The sequence below is a fragment of the Heliangelus exortis genome, chromosome 12, assembly GCF_036169615.1.
Source record: "Heliangelus exortis chromosome 12, bHelExo1.hap1, whole genome shotgun sequence".
Classification (NCBI taxonomy): Eukaryota; Metazoa; Chordata; class Aves; order Apodiformes; family Trochilidae; genus Heliangelus; species Heliangelus exortis.
In genome coordinates this window covers 19,688,877-19,695,531 of record NC_092433.1, presented here as the reverse complement: position 1 = coordinate 19,695,531, position 6,655 = coordinate 19,688,877, and the positions used below count along the sequence as shown (strand labels likewise).

Here is a 6,655-nt window from a genome sequence, read left to right as displayed (position 1 = left end):
AGGGCAAGACTGCAGGAGGTGTTCAGAGACAGGGGAATGCTCCTCAGGGTCAGGGAGGCACCACTGCTCACTGAAATTACATCTGCCTCTCCTCTAGAGCTGCTTGAATCAGAGACTAATGAATTAGGTAGGAGAAAAATATGCTACGTCTTCAGCCCTAGGAGTCATTTGAGCCTGAAATCCAAGGATTTAAAGCTGTTCATGTAAGCCCTTGGATGTGTGCAGCTTCCCCTTTGCTTCTGCTGTTCTGCCTTGTCTCTTCCCTCTGTTGTTTTTAGCCTGGAATAACAGACCTGCACATTTCCCTGTGTTTCCTTGTCCTGACCTCAGTGCCAGTGCCCCAGGAGGTGTCTGCAGGCAGAGCCCCCTCCCTCTGGGGCAGGGCAGCCCAGCACACCCAGTCCCACACATGGGTGCTCCTGGTACAGCTCCTCCTCCTGAAGCCTCCCCTTGGAGCTTCAGAACAATTCCCCTGTGTGAGCCAGCCCAGGTGTTCCTGGCTGGACTGGATGCCAAAGGCCAGCTGAAGTTTTGGCAGCTTTTCTTCATGCCTCTAAATCTTCATTTCCTATTTTGCTTAATTATTATTCCTTTAAGCATCAGAAGGGAGAGCTGTCATGGGAGGATTCTGGACTGCCTCATCCCTCTTGCCTTCCATTGGCATAAGCTAATGGCAATCCTGCACAGCTCAACTGGCAACCCGAGTGCTTGTATCCACAAACACCCCAACTAAACCCACGGAATCATTTTCACCCTCCTGCCCTGTGTGAAGCTGTAGCAGTCATCTAGGCAGTGTGCTGAGCACAGCCTGGTTGAGAAGGGGCTGGTATGCAAGGTGCTGAGCTCAGCACCACCTCCTGGGATACTCCAAAACCTTCTCAGGAAATGATTTTTGAAAATGGCTTAAGAATTTATAGTGAGGAGGACCCTTAATGTGAGTTAACAAGAAGTTAAATATGTAGCAAATACAGTCTTGTCTGAATGCTTCAGGTTTCCTCTTGAGGCAGTTTTTTTTTCCTGGAAGTCCTAAAGGTCGTTTGGGTAGCACCAACAGGGAAGCTTTTCATATTTAAGGAAATTGAAATTTCAGAAGGAACTCATCAGTGTCATCCCAAAAGCCTCTTCTCTTTCCACAGAGTCTCTTCTCATCAGGCTGGATGTTACTTTTCCATCCATTGCTCACTCCTGATGTGGCAGTAATCTAACAGCTGATGCTCTGGGAAAATCTGCTGTGTTGTGAATGCCATTGGTTCTTTGCTGGTTCAGGGCAGGGAATTTATTTTTGCTTTCTCAGGGAAGCACATCCTTTCACCCAGCATTACTTACGTGCAGTGATCATGCTCCTCTCTACAAACATTTCTTTTGCCACCCAGAGGACCAGCAGCCCCCGTGCAGCCTTGTCCCTCGTGGCCTTTTAATGGGCATTAGGGTTTGGAGGGAATGGTCCGAGGTTTTTTTGGTGCACATGCTGACAGCTTAGCAAGAGGCTTGGCTGTGGTTTTGGGAGAGCTGCTGAGCCTGTCCTGTGCTCACACAGCAGCAGAAGAGCCCCAGGTTTGGAAGAGGCTTGCTAGGGAAAAAAGTCTTTTCTGTACTTCATTTCCATGCCATTGCAGGTGATGCTGGCTCCATTCCAGGCTTTCACTATTTGAAATTACGTGTGCAATGGGGCCTCTCCCTGCCCAGATCCATAAGGAACCTGTGAAACAATCACAAATAAGCTTTTAAACCAGAGATTGAACCTTCAAACCCCAAGGCAAGCGGGGGTGGTGGCCACAGGCTGGTGCTCAGTGGTTGTGGAGCCCTCGTGGACCTTCTGTCCAGGGCTGTGGGGACAAGTAGGGGACAGGGAGGGACAGGGAGGGGATGGCTGTGCCTGGGGAGCAAGAGATCTCCAGGAGGCTGTGTGTGGGGGGGGGGGTGGAAGGATTTTCTTCTTTCTCTGTCTTCTTTCTTAGGTGGGTTCAAAGCTCTGAAAAGCTGCTGGGGCTGTGCTGGGGCTCCATCCCCTGCTGGGTGTGGAGCAGACCCAAGCAGTGTCAGGTCTCTGGTCCCTGCTGTCACCTCAGTCCTGGAGCTGAGACCAGGGGAGCAGAGGAGCAGCTCTGCAGCACCAGGGACCTGCAGCTGCACCTGCACTGTGGCCAAAGCAAAGCACCCACAGAATTGTCTGGTTTGAAAGAGCCCTTGGGAAGAGGAGTGTATCAGGTGCAGTTATCTCATCACCACACAAGCCATGTGCTCAGCTCTGGTTCTGGCTCCTGCATTTGTCTTCTTACAGGCATCATTCATTAACAGTCCCACTCCCCATCTTCATGCTCCAAGGTTTTTCTTTTGGGAGTGCTGCTAAACTTCCTGGGTTTGTAGGGATTCTGCCTGGTAGGTCATGTTTTTCTTTAAAATCCAGCTTCTAGAATGATACATACTAAGGAAATGCCAGATGCCAGCTTCATTTAAAAAAAAAAAAAAGTTTCATTCTTTCTGATTGCGTAGGAAAGCTTGAGAGGCATAAACCTGATGGACCCAAAACTTACATACAAACAAATAGGAAGCAAAATAGAATGTGCATTAAAATTTTACAGTCTTAAGCTCTATTTGCTTCTAGGCAGTTTTCACAACATTAGAACATGGGAATGAGAATAATGTTGAGATGGAAATTAAAAAATCAGTCTCACAGACAACAAATGAATATTTTTGTGCTGGAATGATAGTAGAAGTTGGTGTCTGTAGCAACAGCTCCAGGAGAAGCTGCTGCTGGACCTCTTGGGCTAAGGAGAAGTTTTCCACGGAAGAAGGGGAGCAGATTTTCCTCTCTGTGTCATTTCCCATGACATGCTTGAGGTACAATCAGCAATTTTCCCATCAGCAGTATTCAGGCAGGACTGAGTCCTTTCCCAAACACTTCTGTTCAAGTGGCCATAAAAAAGAACCTCTGAGAAAAATCTATTTCCCACCATTTGGGCTGCTAGTTAGTTGGAATTTTTGGAATAAAAATTGGATTTTTGCTTAAGACTTCCATGTGAGTGAAGTAGAGAAAGAGGTATTCCAGTTTCCATTTTGTGCCAATAGGTTTCTGAGCTTCCATGACACTTTTTGTTAGTGAGATGAAACACTGCTTGGTTTTCCTTTCACCTGGTCTTTCAGATGCTGGGCATTTGTTCTCAGAATTGCCCAAGCCTGCTGGATTTATTCAGAAAGGTACCCACACTGCACAGCAAATTACCAGCGAGGAACTGCCTCAGCCAATGACCAATTACATCAATAACTGGTTATTTGCATAATGCATCCCCAATTATGCATGCAGATATAATAATTGCATGCACAAATGGTGTAAGTGACTGCAGGTGCAAAAGTGTGGCTGCCATCACGTGTGCACAGACTACAAAGAGCAGCTCAGTGGGAAGAGCAATTGCACCAGTCACCATGGTGCTGCTCTGCCAAACCCCTGAATTAAAGGCTTTGTTTTGACCTAGAAGGATCCCACTACCTGCTGATTGGAATTGCATTTTTCTTTCATGAGAAATAAACCAGCTCTTCAGCTGCAACAATTACAGTGGTTCACCCTTCCTTTTATTGGCAATTGTCTGTATGGAGGAGATGAGAACATCTGCATGTCTTTGTCTTGAACAAGGAGCTAAAATAACACCAGGCAGTGTTTTTAAAGCAGGTCAGGCATTTCATGCACTATTCCATCTCACTTCTCTTATATATTATTAATTGGGAAGCTTTTCCTTCTGGTTGATGTATCTTTTCCCAAACGATCTGTCTTGTGAATGTTTCATGAGGAGGGATCTAATCTTGTGTCAACATTTTGCTGGGAACCCCACAAAGCTTCTTAGAAAGCTGGAGCACCTGAAAGGCAATTGCAGAGTTTGTAAGGAGACATAACTTGTATTTACTGCAAGAGTGAGGGTGATAACCCATAGAGCACTGAAGCTCCTTTCCACCAGAATCCCATCATCCATGAAAAGCTTTCCTTTATCTTCTGATCAAAGACCTCATGTGCTGTGCTCAGTCAGCCCAAAGCCTGATCTTGTCTGGCCTGCTGGAGGATCCTGTACAGCCAGGGCTGAGTGTGCAGCTCTCAGACCCTGACAGGACAAGGTGTGAAGTCCTTGCTTCTGTCTCTGGGAGAAAGGCTGGAGCCTCCTCATCTCATCCACACAAGGACCTCAACCTCAACAGGCCAACATTTCATTTTATGCATCTCAGCCCTCTTTGAGATACACTTCTCTTTTCCCAGAATAATAAATTAATCACAAAAGGACTTGCATAGGAAAACTTTTTAGGGTGTCTGCAGAAACACCATGCTAAAGAACTGCCTGAGATTTCTTAGGTGGCAGAGGATGGGTGAGGAGGAGGAGGAGGAGTGTCCTGAGGGTGAGACATGCCCAGCTCTGGTGCCACAGGGCAGGTGACTGTCACTTCCAGAGGCAGTGACCAGGCTCAGGATGATGGACACAAGGGATGGGGTGGCTGAACCCCAGACTAAAGGCATTAAATGCCCAGTAACACAACCCTGCTGGGCTGATGTTATTCTTTTACTCCATTTACTGCAACTGAGTCTGAATTACTTCTGGTTTACACACAGGAGCAGACATACAGCCCCTGCACTCCTTCCAGCTCCTGCTAATGCCACTGGGTTTGCCAGGGCTGTCTGCAGCACCATAGCAGAAATATCTTCAAGAGCTGCTTGCTGTACCAAATCCAGCAGTTCTTCCCACTTAGTTCAGCTGCTGCTATTGGTATGCTCAGCTTAAAACCATCTTCTCTGTCCCAGCCAAAGAATATTTGATTTTAATTGCATTTTTTTCCTGTGGCTTCTTTGTTGAAAACATTCTTAGTGTGAAATTAACTGAGAAACTCATGGACCTAGGAAAGTATTGGACTGATGCCTGTAGATATAAACACCTACTCTACTAGAGGGAAATCTCCAAAAGGGTGTTACTTGGCCAAAACTAAGATCTATTTTGCTGTGTATTAATACCTGAATATAGCCTCTTAGGTACTGTGGGCTGGGTTGGTTTTGGTTTTTTTTTTTTGGTTTTTTTTTTTGTGTGTGAAATAAATGAGAATATTGGGCAGTATGTGAACTGCAGGGGAACTCTTCAGCTTTCCTGTGGGCAGTGAGCACTCAGTCTGCCCAGAGAGCATGAAGGTAAAGCAGGTCACTGGAGCCTTCCCACCAACAGGGAGGGATCTGGGGCTGCTGGAACTCCATCAATCAGTGGTTGTGCTCATGGGCAACTGGTACAGTGAGAAATTTAAGACCTATTCACTATATTAATGTGTGTGTTGAGGAGGTTGGCACCATTCTTTTATAGCAGCTATTGTGATATTTTTAGTAGAAATAATCTTATTTAAAAATTCAAATGCAATCTGGTTTTAATGTTAAAAGACTTGATTACAAGTATGGTGTAAGACTAAGTTCTTTAGGGCAAAAGGAGAGGAGAAAGGCAGGGAGAAATAAAGCCTTGGGTTTGGCTAAGCCTCTGGAGCTAGATGCTGGAGTTCAGCCTGCCCCAAGCCAGGCTGTTACTGTGAGTGCTGCAGCAAACATCACTTCTGCTTCAACCTTGCATGTCAGAATGAAGAGAGTGCTCCAGAGACAAAGGTGTGGTGGTTGCATCACAACTCTGGGAAAAGATGCAGAGGAGAGACGTGTTGGGATGATGTGGAAAGCACATAAGCCATAAAAAAGGCCAATAACAGCATTTCACAGGAAATCTGCTAAATCTGCTGTCCCTGTGCAGGTGATGGATCCCCAGCCCCTCTCCCCTGCTGGGGCTGGAGTCCTTGCAGACTGGGAGGAAACACAGTTGTTTGAGAACTGTATTTTGCATAGCTTAGCCTGAACTGGAGCTCTACTAATTCTTAGATAAATATAATTTAAATTCAGTTTGACCTCAAGTGGCAGCTGTGACAAAGCATGGCATGTTTGAGGTCTGGGTACAATTATTTGGAATTACTAAACACCACACTTCAATTGTGACCTTCAGATTGCACCGAAGTCGGAGGAGCTCTGTGATTTTAACTTCTGAACTGCAAATCACCCCGTTGGAAAGAGACTTCAGAAGCTATTATAATCACAGAAAATATTATAAAGTGTGTAGAAGCTATAAGCAAAATATTTATTTTACACACTTGTCTGCATTTAATCCATAAATCTGTCTACTACGGTAGTGTTTTACCAGTGTAGATGAGACAAGTAAGCTGAGATCATAGCAGACATGTCCTGTAAGGCTTTACAGAAAATCATTGCTTTTTAATCCTTTTATCCCTGTTATTTCCTACCACAGTGAAAATCCAGTGGCAGGGAAAGCTGGCACAGTGTAGGACAGATGCATAATATGGAATGCTAAGCAGGCAGAAATCCTGCTGTTTGTGTAATACTCCGACACATTATAAATATCAATTGTAGTGCTATGTGGCCTACATAATTATAAATAACTTATCAATACTCACCCAAGTCTGGTGTATCTTTGGGGTGTATCTTTGGGCTGACCTCACTGTCTGAGCTGCCTTAATGTCTGTGACTGATCTTCTGATTAGAGTGAGCCAGCAAAGTAGAACTGGAGCAGCTTAGGCAGAGCAGGTGCCCCCCAGGTGGCTCCCTGGGTGTAACAGTGAGTGTGTCCTGCATGTCACACAGCAC

The 6,655-nt window shown here is 45.6% G+C and overlaps 1 long non-coding RNA gene across 1 annotated transcript in view; it reads left to right on the top strand.

Annotated features, from left to right (window-relative positions):
• Positions 1-6,655, top strand: part of LOC139801711 (uncharacterized) — a 131,684-nt gene that overhangs the window by 112,228 nt on the left and 12,801 nt on the right. The gene's annotated exons all lie outside the window — the stretch shown is intronic.